At 43.1% G+C, this 17,951-nt stretch overlaps 1 long non-coding RNA gene across 1 annotated transcript in view; it reads left to right on the top strand.

The window, feature by feature from the left end:
• LOC132404106 (uncharacterized) overlaps positions 1-17,951 on the top strand; it is a 46,290-nt gene that overhangs the window by 4,165 nt on the left and 24,174 nt on the right. Inside the window, exons 2-3 of the long non-coding RNA XR_009515424.1 lie at positions 7,976-8,161; positions 8,458-8,707. This is a non-coding gene — a long non-coding RNA (uncharacterized LOC132404106). The remainder of the gene's footprint in view (positions 1-7,975; positions 8,162-8,457; positions 8,708-17,951) is intronic.

Here is a 17,951-nt window from a genome sequence, read left to right as displayed (position 1 = left end):
GACCGCCTTTCTCCACAATTGGTCTGGGGGGGGGGGAAATTCCCACTTCCCTGTAACTCCAGTTTAATCTTCGCCCCCCCCCCCCCCCCAATACAGCTCTAGCAAATTTTCCCACTAGGATATTTGTCTCCTGCCACTTCAGGTATAAACCATCCCTTCTGTAGAGGTCCCACCTTCCCTGGAAGAGAGCCCAATGATCCAAAAATCTGAAGCCTTCCCTTAACTAACAAATCCCCTATCACTTCTCCTCCCTTCCCTTCTGAGCCACAGAGCCAGACACCTGACCACCCCCAGCCATGGCTTTTGTCTGCTCGATCATCCCCTCCAACAGCATCCAGATCGATATACCTGTTGTTGACGAATATGCCGAATGCTCCCGCCGGCTCCTTTGAAACTCCCCCTCTCTCTATACAATTCGATGTCTCCTCAGGACGGTGGAGCACGAAATGTGGGCAAAATATTGGGACCATTGATGATTTTGAACATGACAATCCCCTTCATTTACTCTTCTTAATCCAGAACAATCTCAACTTCTCTCATCTCTCCACTATCAAAGTCCCACTCTTTGGTGCTGTTGTGATGAACTCTTCACCTTCTGGTATTCCAAAGTCGCACTCGACCTCCCAACTCTCAGACACACTCTCATCCTGCACTGGCCACTTTTTTTTAAATCTTTCATTACCATTGTTTCACATATTTATACAACAGCTTGATTTTATTGTAATGGTGCCAGTAATGTTATACTGTCTTAAATTAACATGCACCTTGCAGTATATGCCAACCTGTCAATCTATGGGCCTGGCCTCTCAGGGACTTGTGCTAATATTGTTTTGTGACTGTATGTGTTGGATCATAGCTATATATAACTATATGTACTGTGTTTTGTAACTTGGCCGTAGAGGAACAATGTTTTATTTAGCTGTATACATGAGTAAAGTTGAATGAACTTGAACGTGGAATTTGCTCACAATACTCCAGTGATTTATAAAGATTTAGCACAACTTCCTTACTCAGACCATTTTCTTTTAAACTCTCTCGACTTCTCCAGCCACTTTCAGAGCTTCACGAATGTCCGTTTAAAAATCGTACCACTCGATGCATACCATTCAAAGCCTGTAGCTTTCCTTATCAAAACTTCGATCGTGATCTATTTTGTGACAGCCTCTCCCATTTAATGACAGCTACTTTGGCTAGTTACCAGCTAAGAAAACGGACTACATGGGTCTGAAAGAAATGGGTGTCTGCCTACATGCAGTAACTGTGGCTTGAGATTGTCACAGGAGGCTTTTGCATACAATAAAAATATCGGACCCCTGCAATGTTCCCTCTTTTTTCACAGCTACATGGACCAACCGTTGCTTTGAGCAGGAAATTTTTACATGGCCTGAAAAGTGCGTTACTCTTTAAATTTTTTTTTTGTAATATGGATACTATGAAATTTTAGAATGAAAATTTAAAAATCACATACTTTTGATTTTATTTATTAATTGAGGGATATAATGAAATACAGTGTAACAAAGAAAATCTTGCTCATTTTGTAAACTTTTTCTACCTGTGTCCAGTTCCTGCTGCGTGGCAACATAGGCTAAGTGCATGGGAGCATTTCAGTTATTCTGCAGCCGTGCCCCTGTGCAACTCAGAGGGAACTGTGAACCCCTGAGCATTTATTTGTGTCCTGACAAACTCGTGCTGTGTAATTTAGCTCTAATGCATGATAGACATGGGCAATTGTGTCAGTTTTGGAAATGTTTACACCATTAACACAAGAGATTCTGCAGATGCTGGAAATAATAATAATAATAATAATAATAATAATAATCAGTACTTTATTGATCCTGAGTGGGAAATTATTTCATTATAGCAGCAACATTTAAAAACACACTTAGCAGTAATAATAACAACTATATTTATAGTAATATTAGCTAATAATAAAGTACAGATTAGTAATATACACAATAATATTTACCAGTGTGCAATAATAATGTACAAAATACTAAAACAGAGACTACTATGACGTGTGTTCTCCTGTCGCACAGAGATGTACTGTTGTGTATGCTTATTGCATCTGTTAGGAAAGACTTTCTGTCACGATCCTTGTGACAGCGGAGCTGAATGAGCCTGTTCAAAGGGGTGCTTTGCCGCTTGTTCAATAGGTTATGGAGAAGATGTGCCATAATGGAAATCTTGAACAAAACAAAGTGTTGGAAGAACTCAGATGGTCTGGTCAGACAGCATCTACGGAGGGGAATGAACAGTCCACATTTCAGGCTGAGATCCTTCATCCGAACTAGAAAGGAAGGGGGGAAGAAACCTGTATAAGAATGAGGGGTACAAGCTTGTAGAAGCAGGTGAAGGGGGAGGTAGGTGGGTGGTGAAAGGGGGGGCATTGAAGTAAGAAGCTGGAAGGTGATCAGTGGAAGACGTAAAGGGGTGAAGGAATCTGATAGGAACAGACAGTGGACCAGAGAGCGGGAAGGAGGACACCAGAGGGAGGATGAGGAGAGGAGAAGGTATGAGAGTGGAATCAGAATAGGGAATGTAAAAAAAGAGAGGGGGAGAGAAATTACTGGAAGTTAGAGAAATCATGCTACCAGGTGGGAGACTACACAGATAGAATGTGAGGTGTTGCTCCTGCAACAAGAGTGGGGCCTCATCATGGAAGTAGAGGAGACTGACATGTCAGAATTGGAAGTTGAATTGAAATGGGTGACCACTGGAAAATCCTGCTTACGCTGTTAGCTTGGTTGCTGCCTGGACATTAATCTGAATATTATCTGAACTCTGGTGTTTTCTTCTGAAGTATTAAGATTTTCAGGATGTGGATGGTGATGTTAATGGGACTGACAACCAGTGCAGAGAAGATGGCGGATGGTCACCTCCTTGAACACCTAGAATCCACATTGTGATTGTGGTACTTCCAGGATTCTTGGAGCATTTTGACATAAAATCTGTGGAGAAATGGGTGAAGTGCATGCAAATCAGGATAGTGTAGTGGTTAGTGCAATCACTTCACAAAGCCGGTGATCATTGATCGGTGTTTGATCCCCATTGTTGTCAGTGAGGAGTTTGTCCATTCTCCTGTGACCACATGGGTTTCCTCTGGGTGCTCCACTTTCCTCCCACATCCCAGAGATACACGGTTAGAGTTAGGGTTAGTGAGTTGTGGGCATGCTATGCTGGTGCTGGAAGCGTGGTGACACTTGTGGGCTGCCCTGGTACAATCCTCAGACCGTGTTGGCGATTGACGCAAAATGGTGCACATCACTGTATGTCGTTTCCACGTACATGTGACAAATAAAGCTAATCGTATCTTAATATATGACGTGGCAGGTGCTTTGGAACACCTCCCACAAATTTGCTTCCCTTTCTGTTCCCATTTCTTTGAAAGTTCAGTGCAGGTAAACAGTATTGTATAAGGTCACAGCATGGTGAACTGAGAAGTCAAGAGCCCAACTTATCTATCTATCTGTTTAGTTAGAGATACAGCATGGAATCAGCCCTTCCAGTCCTTCAAGCTGTGCAACCCACTGATTTGACCCCACCCTAATCATGAGACAGTTTACAATGACCAATTCATCAACTAACTGGTATTTCTTTGGACAGTGGGAGGAAACCAGAGCACCCAGAGGATACCCACACATTCCACGGGGAGGATGTACAAACTTCTTACAGAGGATGCCAGGATTGAACTCTTAACTCCGACACCTGAGCAGTAACGGCTTCACGCTAACGGCTACGCCACCTTGGTTTATTGCCCTTAGGAAACATTGAAAAGTCTTATAACAGCAGGGTAGGAGATGTCCTCGAGCCTGATGGCCCATATCTTCTGCCCGATGAGAGTGGGGAGATGCAGGAGTATCGAGGATGGGGTTGGATCGTTGATCATGGTGTCTGCTTTACTGAGGCAGCAAGAAGTATAGACGGAGTCCATGGAGGGGAGACTGGTTTCCATGAGCTGTGTCCATAATTTTCTTCAGTTTCTTCCCGTCATGGGCAGAGCAATTGCCACACCAAGCTGCGGTATATCTGGATAGAATGCTTTCTGTTAACACTGCTGAGTGTCAAAGAAGACATGCCAAATTTCTCTAGCCTCCCGAAGAAGTAGAGGTGCTGGGAGGCTTTCTTGGCCATGGTGCCGACGTAGTTGAACCAGGACGGGCCATTGGTCATGTCCACTCCAAGGAACTTGGAGCACTCAAACCACTCGACCTCAGCACCATTCCTTCAGCATGTAAACAGGACTACGTGAAAGTCAATGACCAACATTTTGGTTTTGCTAACATTGATGCAGTCATGAAGAAGGCAGGACTCTACATCATTTGGGAGTTTGAGAAAAATTGGTATGTTGCCAAAGACTTGTAAATATCTATGGAGAGCATTCTGGCTGGATACATCACAACTGGACAGGATCATAAAAGGCTGCAGAGGGTTGTAGACTCAGCTAGCTCGATCATGGGCACAACCCTCCCTGCCATCCAGGTCATCTTTAAGAGGCGGTGTCTCTTAAAAGCAGTGTCCATCTTTAAATATTCTCACCATCTGGGACATGCCTTCTCATTACTACTGTCAGGGAGCTGGTGAAGGAGCCTGAAGACCCACACTCTGTGTTTTAGTAACAGCTTCTTCCCTTCTGTCATCGGATTTCCAAAACCCATGGACACTATTTTCGCACTTCTTATTTGTAATATGAAGTACTTTTCTATCTTTGTACTGTACTGATGATGCAAAGCAACAGTTTTCCCATCCTATAAGAAAGTGGTAATGCGACTTGCATAAGGTTGTTCAGCTTGCTCAATTTTTAAGAATGGAAACATTGTAAAAGTGTGAGCTGATATTGACATGCAGCTCCATAACCAGTCAGATTGAAAGATCATGAAATTAACAGCAGTTTACTGTGAAGAAAATGCAGAGTAGATGAGTTCAATGTTATATAAATGTTAAATGAAAGGGAAAATATGAGGAAGAGAGTGAGTGAAAAGACGAATAGGAAATAGACCTGGTAATTGGCATTATGGTATCTTGAGTCTGTTTTGCATTCCATAAGGTTATAGTCAATTCTTTTCAAAAGCTTATACACACAGCCATTATATCCTTCGAATCTTCCACCAAAAATCAATTCCAGACTTGAATATAATCATTGGACATAATTGGAATTCTATTGTCAGAAATCTAGGATACATGTTTCCAAAGTTTAACAATCCAAAGTTCCGAAGTTTAAGAATTTTTGAAATTAATTTATGGCTGTGATGTAGGAAATATTTGAACTAATTTATGGCATTTCAAACTCCCACAATAGTAGACAATGTTCAGGCAATGAAGGATGAATGAAGGATAAGTACTAACTAACGGTGGATATAACTCGGGGAGTTGATGGTTGGGTTGAGATGTTCTCCAGCGTTGGTGATCCGTTTGCAAATGTTTTGTCACCATACCAGGAGACATCATCAGTGCGAATTAACAGCACACCAGGATTGAACGGCTTGTCATGTGTTCGATGGCTCTGGGCCTGCATTTACTAGAATTCAGAAGAATGAAGGGTGACCTAATTGAAACTTATCAAATGGTGAAAGGCCTCGATCGAGTGGATGTGGAGGTTTCCTATGGTGGGGGAGGTTAAGACCTGAGGTGTGTCCTTTTAGAACGGGGATGAGGAGGAATTTATTTAGACTAGTGGTGAATCTGCAGAATTCATTGCCACAGGCAGCTGTGGAGGCCAAGTTTTTATGTATATTTAAAGCAGAGAGTGACAGATTCTTGATTAGTCAGGGCAAGAAGGGATACATGGGGAAAGGCGGGAGATTGGGGCTGAGAGGAAAAATGGATCAGCCATGATGAAATGGTGGAACAGTCTCAATGGGCCAAATGGTCTAATTCTGCTCCTTTATCTTAATAACCCATGCATTCAGAATAACTGACCTGCTCTTTGAAATAATGGGATGCAAGCTTTTCTATCCAGTGATGAAGTTATTAGTCTAATATTCAGAAGCCTAAACTGTTGATCCATAGATGAGTTTGAACCTCACTAGGGTAGCTGGCAGATTTAAATTAAAGTAATTAAATGAATCAGAATTAAAGTGTAGGCATTCATAATTATGACCATGAAACTAGTGGACTGTTATTAAAAACCTATCCGTTTCACTAATGTCCTTCACGGGAAAGACAGCTGCCACTATTATGCAGTCCAAAAACAGAAAATGCTGGGTCAGGTAGCCTCTGTGGAAACTGAAAGAGCGATAATATTTCAAGGAGGTGACTAGTGATCATGAACAAGAAGGATCATTGACTAGAAATTTGAACTCTCTTTCTGTTCTCGTAGATACCGCCTGCTCTGCTGAGCACTTCTGCATTTCTGTTCTATTTTCAGTTTTCCCACATCTGCAGTTCCTCTGCTTTCTAATTATTTAGCCTAGTTTGTTTGTGCCTGCAGACCCATGCAAGCTGGTTTATTGGGAATTGCCCAGCAATTTGAAGGAAAGTTAGAGGTACTAATCTGTGGCCTAAAGACGCACACTCAACATTTTAGGAACTGCTTCTCCTCCTCTTCCTCCTCCTCCAGATTTTTCAATAGTCCACGAACCCATGAACACGGCATTGTTGTTGCTCTTTTGTACAATATATTTGAAACTTAGTGAAAGTTTTTAAGTGTCTGCACTGCTACTATAAAACACCACATATGTTAGTGACAATGAACCTGATTCTGATTATCCCTATCCCTGTGTAACATTTTGACAAATGAAGAATATAAAGTAGGACTTGCATTTGGAAGAAGGAGACAGAGCAGAAAGAAGAAGTGGAAGAGGACAGCCCCAGAAGATGTCTAGAGAGCATTCTTTAAAAAAAAATTTAACTGTGACTAATGCTGGCAGATTCCTTGGCTTCAGCAAGAGGGTTTTCACTAAAGTGGATGATCTTTAGAGACGCAGGTTTACAATGTGGAAACACCTGTGTTGAAGTGACTACTGGGATGACAGTGGTTTTGCTCCTCCTTAGTCAAGTGCCTTCTAAGCTGCTGTGGGAGGTATCCCTGGCAGGATTTCATGAGACCTGATGAGGAGTCTCGGCTCAAAACATCGACTTGCTTATTCCTTTCCTTAGAAGCTGCCTGATCTGCTGAGTTCCTCCAGCATTGTGTGTGTGTGTGTGTGTTTGCTCTGATGGAATCTGCCAGGTTCCGCCGAGTGAGCCATTGCTAGAGCAGACTTGGAGGTGATTTGATGCAGCAGATCCGAAGTGAGGCAGAGTCGAGGAGCTAGGGCCCCGAGAATGAGGACAGAAGTGCCATGCCAAATTGGAAAAGTCCAGTTCGGGCCAAATCAAGGCAGCAGGGCACTTAGTGCAACCTGAGTTTTGGCCAGTTTAAGCACGGGGCTAGACTGAAAAGTTCAGGGTGTCGCGCTGGTGCTCGGCTCACTGATCTGCAAGGTTTACTCCCCTCTGCACCGAACGGAGGAAGTAGCCTGCAACCAATGGGCTCCTGAATCAGCTGCAGAGATGACCAGCTTTGTGTCTGTGGGCTCACTTTCATGAATTCTGAATGCTATTTACTTACTTTTATCATTTGCACAATTTGTTTTTTCACTGGGTGTTTGATGGTCCTTTTTTTTAACATGTCCCAGTGTGTTTCTTTGCTTTGTGGCTGCCTGTGAGGGGACAAATCTCAAAGTTAAATAAAGTGTACAAACTTTGATAATAAATGTAGTTTGCACTTTTTAAACTTTGAGTCAGGGATCAAAAAATTTTAAGTTCTTAGGCTTTGGCTGCATTGGACTGAGCTGATTGTTTATTGCTAAAGGGTCAGAACTGTGGTATGCAACAAGGCTATTTTCAAGTAGCCAGGACATCTTTGAACTACAAGGGGAGAAAGCAGGAAGGTGGTGTTGAGGCCAAGATTTGATCAGCTATGATCTAATTAAACCGTGGCGCAGATTGACCCACGCCTATTCTAATTTCTCATCCTATGTTCCTATGAATGCAGGTAACTTAGAAAGCAGTTACAAACAGGAGGAAATCTGCAGATGCCGGAAATCCAAAGCAACACATACAAAATGCCAGAGGAACTCAGCAGGATGGGGAGTGTCTATGGAAAAGAGTACAGTCGACGTTTATGGCCGAGACCCTTCATCAGGAATGGAGAATAAAGAAGAGAAATGAGACTAAGAAGGTGAGGGAGGAGAGGAAGAAACACAAGGTAGTAGGTGATAGGTGAAACTGGGAGGGGGAAGGAATGAAGTAAAGAGCTGGGAAGTTGATTGGTGAAAGAGATAAAGGACTAGAGAAGGGGGAATCTGATAGGAGAGGACAAAGCCATGGAAGAAAGGGAAGGGGGAGGAGCACCAGAGGGAAATGACGGACAGGTAAGGAGATAAGGTGAGAGAGGGAAATGGGAATGGGGAATCATGAAGGAGAGAGGGGGGAGCAATTACTGGAAGTTCAAGAAATTGATGTTCGTGCTTTCAGGTTGGAGGCTACCCAGACGGAATGAAAGGTGTTGGTCCTCTAACCTGAGTGTGGCCTCGTCATGGCAGTAGAGGAGGGCACAGACTGACACGTCGGATTGGGAAATGGGAAGCGGAATTAAAATGAGTGGCCACCGAGAGGTCGCTCCCCTTTGATCCCCCGCTCAGCTCTCGTCTATGGCTCCAAGTACCTGCTATATGCGACAGCGGCCACACCCTGGTACACTGCCTCGACAGGCCGCTTAAACCAGGTGAGTGTAGCCAGTGGCCGCGTACCCTGGCGAGAGAGGGACATGCCTGTCCTAGCGTGCAAAGTTAGCTCTGGCAGACTGGGCGGATGAGATCTACAGTGAGATCCAACGGTCAGGAAGGTGGTACTGCAATACTCCATGGAGAGTGAAGGGCAGAAGATTAGTTTTCTGTTCCTCATTTGTACCACTAGACCCAGACTCTGAGGTCAAGGGAGTGGAACAACCCCACAGCAAAGGCTTTTCCACTTTTAAAAACACTGCTGGGCAACCAGCACCACCTGACCCTAGCAATCTAACTCAGGCCCGACGGGATCTGACTATATGTGATGGGTCAGGTTGGATTTAAATCCTTGGGCCAGTTTGAATTTGGGTTGGTTGCGGTCATGTGAAGCTCAGGTTGAATTTGCATTTTGTACCAGAGTAGATGCCTAAGGCTCATCTCATATTTTGTGATCCATAGTTGCCTTCTGAAGGTCACTGAGACTCAGAAAAAGCAAAAAGACAAATGCTATCTCCGCTTTTGTCAGAGGAAAACTGGTGCTGCGTGCACCAGTTTGCAAGGAAAACAGACTTTTTCGTGGCTGCAGAGTGTCGTTGAATGCACATATCTGACTCTATAGGCACTCCATATCTACTCCGTCATCACCCGAACCAAAAAGGATGTCAGGCCCTCGAGTGTAGTTGGTGTTCGACCACAGGCAGCACATCACGTACGTCAAAGTGTGATATCCTCAGGCAATCACATATTTGCTGCTCTTCTCTCAATTTCAATCACCACAATAAAAGAACTGCAGATGGCGGAAACCTGAAACTACAGTAGAAAGTGCAAGAGTCGCTCAGCAGGAAGGGTGATTTCTGTGAAGTGAGGGAGAACTAACACTTCAGATGCTGCCTGATCGTCTGCTCTGCTGAGTGTTTTGTAAGAACTGCGGTAGTTATTGAGAAAGGCAAAATTCTCAGCCATGAGAAATCTGACACCTTGTAGTTCTAAAACAATCATTTAGGAGAGGGGAGCGGCTCTATGACTGAGTCAGTTTCAAGCATTGCATAGCTCACATCCTTGCTATCACAAGAAAACATCTGGCCATTAATCATCAAAGTTTATCACACTCCCAGGGCAGTGCTTCACTAATCCTAAAAGTCACGCTGTGAGGCTCCATGGAACAGTGGCTTCCAGAATCGTGACCATACTATTCTGAGCTTCCGTGTCAGAAAGCTGAGATGGTAAGGCAAAGCAGCTATTGTACATGGGATCAGAATCAGAATCAGGTTTAATATCACCAGCATATGCTATGAAATCTGTTAACTTTGTGGCAGTACATGATAAATATAGGAAAAAAGACTAAATTACAGTAGATGTATACAGTATATATGTATATTAAATGGTTAAGTTAAAATAAGTAGTGCAAAAACATAAATAAATAAAAAAAAAGTAGTGAGGTAGTGTTTATGTGTTCAATGTCCATTTAGAAATCAGGTGGCAGAGGGGAGTTCCTGAATCACCTTGAGTGTTTGTCTTCAGACTTCTGTATCTCCTTCCTGACAGTAACGATGAGAAGAGGGCATGTCCTGGGTGGTGGAGGTCCTTTATTTCATTTTTAAATCTTTTTTATTAATAATTATTGAAGATGAACAAAAATACATTAAGTCAATATGTCATTATATACAATAAGGAATTAAATGAGCAAATAACTGATTAACGAAGCTAAGCAATATAGCAATAATAATAAGAAAAAATAAAGTGTTAAGAATTTTTTTTGAAAGAAAAAGAAGGAAAAAAAAAGAACCCCTACTAACTAAAAAAAACAAACCCCCCCCCCCCCATTGGGAGCACAACCCTGGAGCTATACATCATACAAGCTTCCATTTAAAAAAAAATCAATCTGCCAACTGAAATCCATTTAAAGAAAAATCAGAAGGAAACCATATTAATTAACTCAAATCAGATCATAATAGCGGGTGAATGAACCCCACCTTTTCTCAAAATCAAATTGAGGATCAAAAGTTCGACTTCTGATTTTCTCCAAACTATCTGAGTAAACCATTGGGCTGTGGAGGTCCTTTATAATGGATGCCACTCTCCTGAAGCACTGCTCGAAGATGTCTTGGATACTACGGAGGCCAGTACCCATGACTAATACTGCATTATAGTTGGCTCCACAGATTTTCTGTTGGAAAGGGTGGACTGCCAGCTGTTGGCCATGTTAGATGAACTGATGGGGATGTCTACAGATTCTCTATTGAAAAGGGTGATCTGCCTGCCACCGGCCATGCTAGTGTCAAATTCTTCAGGATATTCATTAACATTAAAGGAAGGCATCTCTGTGCATCACATTTACTTATATAAGGTTCAATGTTTCCATTTAATATCAGAGAATGTCTTCTTCTTCTTCGGCTGTCCATCAATTTCGATGTTGACTGAGGCCTGCGCAAAGTTGTATGGGAGACCGACAGTTGCCTAACCTGCAAGTCTCCCCTCTCCACGCCACCGTTGTTGTCCAAGGGAAGCGGAAGGGCCAATACAGCTCGGCACCGGTGTCGTCGCAGAGCAATGTGTGGTTAAGTGCCTTGCTCAAGGACATAACACACTGCCTCAGCTGAGGCTTGAACTAGCGACCTTCAGATCACTAGACCGACGCCTTAGCCACTTGAGCCATGTGCCAACAGAGAATGTATACAGTATACAACCTGAAATTCTTACTCTTCACAGACATCCGCAAAATAGAAGAAAACCCTAAAGGATGAATAACAGAAATATGTTAGAACCCCCAAAGCCCCCGTCCCCTCCCATGCACAAGCAACAGCAAAGCGTCAACCCTCCCCCTCACCCACTTGTTCCCGCAGGAAGTAGCAGCACCCCCACCCCACCACCCACCATTCAAGTTATACAAAAAGCCCCCAGAGAGACAATGAAGTAGATCCATCAAAAACTGCAGTCCATAACCCAGCACTTCGGCATGCCACAGACCCTCTCTTACCAACAAGGGAGGGTGAGCTATCATGCCTTCCATATCAAGAGGGGAGACCAACAGCATGCTGTTTATGATGTTACCCATCAATCGTCTGTTTCTTAGCCTATGGAAGTTATCATCTGAATTCTCGAGGAAATCTGCAGATGCTGGAAATTCAAACAACAACACACACAAAATGCTGGTGGATCACAGCAGGCCAGGCAGCATCTATAGGGAGAAGCGCTGTTGACCTTTCGGGCCGAGACCCTTAGTCAGGACTAACTGAAAGGAAAGATAGTAAGAGATTTGAAAGTAGTGGGGGTAGGGGGAAATGCGAAATGATAGGAGAAGTCTGAAGGGGGTGGGATGAAGCTAAGAGCTGGAAAGGTGATTGGCGCAAGTGATACAGAGCTGGAGAAGGGAAAGGATCATGGGACGGGAGGCCTCAGGAGAAAGAAAGCGGGGGGGGGGAAGCACCAGAGGAAGATGGAGAACAGGCAAACAACTAAATATGTCAGGGATGGGGTAAGAAGGGGAGGAGGGGCATTAGCGGAAGTTAGAGAAGTCAATGTTCATGCCATTAAGTTGGAGGCTACCCAGCCGGTATATAAGGTGTTGTTCCTCCAACCTGAGTTTGGATCATTTTGACAGTAGAGGAGGCCACGGATAGACACTTCACCTGTGAGTCGGCTGGTGTGGTATACTGCGTCTGGTGCTCCTGGTGTGGCCTTTTATATATTGGTGAGACCCAATGCAGACTGGGAGACCATTTCGCTGAACACCTATGCTCGGTCCGCCAGAAAATGCAGGATCTCCCAATGGCCACACATTTTAATTCCACATCCCATTCCCATTCTGATGGCCTCCTCTACTGTCAAAATGAATCCAAACTCAGGTTGGAGGAACAACACCTTATATACCGGCTGGGTAGTCTCCAACCTGATGGCATGAGCATTGACTTCTCTAACTTCCGCAATGTCTTAACTTTTAGTGTCCTAGCAGTTCCTTTATAATCCCATTTTTGTCCAAAATAGGCCTCACTCCTCCATGGATTACCTACTCCTATTTACATGCTGTTGGAATCAGAATCAGGTTTGTTATCACCTGCATGTGTTGTGAAATTTGTTTACTTAGCAGCAACAGTACAATGCAATACATGATAATATAGAAAGAAAAAAAATCAATTTTATATTAAATTGAATAAAATAGTGCAAAAACAGAAGTAATATATATTAAAAAAGTGATGTAGTGTTTATAGGTTCAATGTCCATTCAGAAATTGGATGGCAAAGATGAAGAAGCTGTTCCTGAATCACTGAGTGTGTGCCTTTAGGCTCCTGTACCTCCTCCTTGATGGTCCTAGGTGATAGGTGTCCTTAATAATGGATGCTGCCTTTCTGAAGCACCATTCCTTGAAGATGTCCTAGGTCCTTTGTAGGCTAGTATCCAAGATGGAGCCGACTAAATTTACAACCCTCTGCGGCTTCTTTCGGTCCTTTGTAGTTGCCACCCACCCTCCACCCCCCCCCCCCCATACCAAACAGTGATTCAGCCTGTCAGAATGCTCTCCACGGTACAACTATAGAAGTTTTCAAGTGTTTTAGGTGAATCACTTCGATAAAACCGAATCTCTTCAAACTCCTAATGAAATATAAGCGCTGACTTGCCTTGTTTATAGCTGCATCAATATGTCGGGACCAGGTTAGATCCTCAGAGATCTTGACACCCAGGAACTTGAAATTGCTCACTCTCTCTACTTCTGATCCCTCTATGAAGATCGGTTCGTGAACTGTCATTCATTCTTTGGAGCACTCCTCTGTTTTCACGGATGTTTGCAAAGAAAAAGAATTTCAGCATGTATATTGTATACATTTCTCTGACATTAAATGCACCTATTAACCTACTGACCTATTGAATGGAGGAGACCCTCCTATAGGTGATCCGATAGCAGAGTAGAATTGCACGGCAGGTGATCCACTAGTCTCTCCAATTCCCTTTCACTAAACCTCCTCACCCTCATCAAGCCAGCCTTGTGGAAGTAAACATCACTCTCCAGTGGCTGGAAGAGTGCTAGTGGTGTTTGACATTTGTGACTGTAGGGATCAGCAACATGATCACAACTGTGTGCCTATGTGCTGTCACTTGTTAGAAGCACACTGGTGCTTTTCTGTAGTACTTACTGTTTCTGGAGCAGTGTAACATTACAGAAGGAAGCCTGGTAACACTGTCTTTAAATGGAATTCTGCAATATTATAACCTTCCAAAGTTTTAAAGTACCATCAGAGAGACATACAAAACCAATTTAATGGCAAAAAAGAGTACAAATGAAGTTCTAGCCCTGAGTGTCAACTTTTGTTTGATACAAATTCTTGTGAATGTTGTCAGGCATTTTGCTATGCTAAATATCACTGCTGAACATGTTGTGAAATTTGTTGTCTTTGCAGCAGCAGAACAATGCAGTACATAATAATAGAGAAAAACTGTGAATTACAGGAATACACACACACACACACACACACACACACACACACACACACACACTAGTTAAGTTAAATAAATAATGCAAAAATAGAAATAAAAAAAGTAGTGAGGTAGTGTTCATGGTTTAAATGTCCATTCAGAAATTGGACAGTAGAAGGGAAGAAGCTGTTCCTGAATCATTGAATGTGTGTCTTCAGGCTTCTGTACCTCCTTCCTGATGGTAGCAGTGAGACAAGGGTATGTCCCGGGTGATGGGGTCCATAACGATGGATGCCACCTTTTGAGGCATCACTCCTTGAAGATATCCTGGATACTACAGAGGCTAGTGCCCTTGATGGAGCGGACTGAGTTTACAACTCTCTGCAGCTTATTTCGATCCTGTGCAGTAGCTCCCCCAACCCCCCACACCCCAGCTCCTGTATCAGACGTGATGCAGCCAATCAGAATGCTTCCCGCAGTACATCTGTAGAAATGTGCAAGTGTTTTTGGTGGTGCTTAAAGGCTATTTAATTGCAGGCTGTTTTATATTTGATCAAAAACTCACACTTGCACAATACCTTTAATTTAAAGAAAGACCTATGGTGTTCACAACTATGTGTGAAGAGTCCAACCATTTCTAAAGTAACTTATATTTGTTTCAAATCTTAATAAGTGACTACATTCCAAAAAAAAACAGATGCTGCCTATGTCGTAAATCTGAAATGAAAATAAAAATGGTAACGAATGCTAAGCAGACCAAGCCATACCTGTGGGAGAGAAACAAAGTTCATGGCTCTTTTTTTTCCTCCTATGGATGCTGCCTGATTTGCTGAGCAATTCTATCATTTAAAAAAAATTTATATGGCTGTATTTGTGTGAAAATAATTAATAATATTGAGGTTTGGAAGTTAGAGCATTCAGGGTGTTTAAGAGAACAAATTTCTACCAATCATAACATTGTGTTGCTGAAGAACCGTTCGTGCTCTGAGACAGTTCAAAAAGAGACCAATCTATTACATTTTTGTTCCTCTTGCCTTGCATGAAAGAGTACTAGCCAAAAATGTGCTTACAATGCCCTGTTTTCAGAGAGGTGACTTGTGAAAGGGGTTAATTGTGATTTATTGGTTCAATTTGCCAGCAATATTTGAAGTATGGACAATATTTGAAGTAGTTAAGCATGGCGGTCAACATCTGTGCAGTAAGTTCCCACAAATCGTAACTACTGTAGCTTGGGAATAAATTTCTGGAATCACAACTGTGTCACAATGTCACAGAAGTTTAGAGCAAATTTCTCTAAAAATAGCAGTCTTCTGACAATAGAACACTTCGTGAAGGTCCATAATGTGTTCCTTCTAGCCCAGGCCTTATACTCGCTCCTTGTTATTGCCCAAAACAACCTAACCTTTGGAAGCCCCATAGAATAAGTTAGGCCGCGGACATCACTGCTGCAGCTGTTCTATGAAGTGAGTGTTGGGTCATCTGCCAACATTCCCACCTCCAATCTGCCGGATGACTTTTTTGACAACTCTAAAGGCTTCTAATAATGAAGAGCTTTTCAGAATAACGAAACAATTTACAAAGTACATTTATTATTAAAATATACAACCTTGAGATTTATCTCTTTACAGGCTGCCACACAACAAGAAACCCAAAAGAACCCATGAAAGAAAAGACCAGCAACCATCCAACGTGCAGAGAGAGAAAAAAACCCAAATCACGCAAACAGTAAAAGTGAGCAAATAGCATTTAGAATGAAAGTGCGTCCTCAGGCATGAAGCCTGGAGCAGGCCACAGCCTGAGTGCAGTGAAGGGCAGAGTAAAAGTCGTGGAGCAGCAAGCTGAACCCTCGCCTCTGGTCCAGACACCCTGTCTTTTCAATCTATCTTGCTCAGTGCTTGGATTGATCAAACTTCACTCCTCATATAGGTGGAAGGGCCCAGAACCTGGCTCTCCTCCGCCTCCAATTTTGCTCTGCTTACCTCTACTTCACCTCACACTATGAGCGGAGAGTACTGCAGCACAACTTATCTCATGCCCCATGCTGCACAGAACATCACATATCATTTCTGAAAGAAGGCTCCAAGTCACGGGTGTACAGCGCAGGCCCACGATCAAGCAAACTTCCTTCAGCCAATGGTTGGTGTGTCAAGGCCGACCTGGATGGGAAAGGCAGATTCCCGGAGCAAATAGCTTTCACCACATTGTGTCCAGATATAATCGTCAGGTCTGACACCAGTACAGAAGTGGTTATTAGTGAACTCACAGTCCCCTGGGAAGACAACATCAATGAAGCCCATGAGCGCAAGTTAACCAAGTATGCAGAATTAAGATCAGAGTGCAGAGACAGAGGTGGAAGGTCTCATGCTATCCATTCGAAGTAGGGTGCCGTGGCTCTATTGTGTTCACTTTCCAGAAGTGGCTGCATGACCTTGTTTTCACCAGAAAAGAGGTCAAGTCAACCAGCAGGGCTGTAGCTGTGGCAGCAGAGACAGGATCATCATGGGTGTGGACCAAGTACGTCAAGAGGGGCAGATAGTCGGACAAAGTATCCATCTTTTGTAAACTCTTCGGTAGCTGCATAGATACCTGAAGAGTAGACTATCTGTTGGATGGAAGCGACCAACAACTCTGATAGAGGCAGATGCCAAGTTGTTAAGCTCACCAGTGGGAGGTGATGCTTTAGCACTGCTGGCCCACCACCTCGAGGGGGTTTTGATCATAAGCGGGCCGAAACTCCTGAAGGCAGGTGGCAGATCAACTGATGATCCCACTGGAGATAGCACAGGACAGTTAACATCTTAACAGCATATATACATATAACACTAATTAAAACATGAATTTTAAATAAATTACTTGCATAAACCTTTCCAGTTCAGTTGGTCAATAGGGTTGATCTACATAGCTGGCACAAAGTTAAGGGGTCACACAGAAGAATACCAGCTCCCCGAGCTCTGAGCTGTCCCTAGACTTACTGCACCCGTGCCTTCCTGAATTCCTCACTGCAATGTACAGGCGTGGAAGTCAGGAACACGCTGACCGATAGTGCTAACAACTAACATCTTCTGGTGTAACCACGAGCTGCAGCTCAGAATCAGGCTTAATATCACCAGCACACATCGTGAAATTTGGTAACTTTTGCGGCAGCAGTACATTGCAATATATAATAATGGAGCAAAGTACTGAATTGCAGTAAGTATATGCGTGTAAGTGTGTGTGTGTATAGTTAAATTATATAAGTAGTAGAAAATAGAAATTAAAAAAAAGTAGTGCGGTAGTGTTCATGGGTTCAATGTCCATTTGGAAATCTGATGGCAGAGGGGAAAAAGCTGTTCCTGAATTGTTGAGTGTGAGTCTTCGGGCTCCTGTACCTCCTTCCTGAAGGAGGCAATGAGAATAGGGCAGGACCTGGGTGACGGTGGTCTTTAATGATTTACACCACCTTTTTGAGGCATCATTCCTTGAAAGCGACCTGGATACTTTGGAGTCTAGTTCTCATGATGGAGCTGACTAAGCATAATCCTCGCTAATACTTTATTGGTCAATTTTTATTCAGAGAAGTTCATTTTCAACTACAATTCAGGTACAATTGGTCGACGCTAAACCTGCATTCTCTTTCATTTGGGATCTGCCACGACAGAAAATTCCAGGATTTGTAACATAACCTTATGTAGTTCTGTGATTCTTGCAGGGAAAGCTAAGAACAAATCACCAGATGGCTTGAGCAGAGAAAGATATAAATTATGCAGTGAAAATTCTGTAAATTGTTTATTCACTGAAAGTAAAGCCAGATTAAAATCCACAGTTCATGATTACATGATGTAAGAGATGGAGACA

This window comes from Hypanus sabinus, chromosome 13, assembly GCF_030144855.1.
Source record: "Hypanus sabinus isolate sHypSab1 chromosome 13, sHypSab1.hap1, whole genome shotgun sequence".
Lineage (NCBI taxonomy): Eukaryota > Metazoa > Chordata > Chondrichthyes > Myliobatiformes > Dasyatidae > Hypanus > Hypanus sabinus.
The sequence above is the reverse complement of the archived record's forward strand: the minus strand, read 5'-3'. Positions and strand labels throughout refer to the sequence as shown.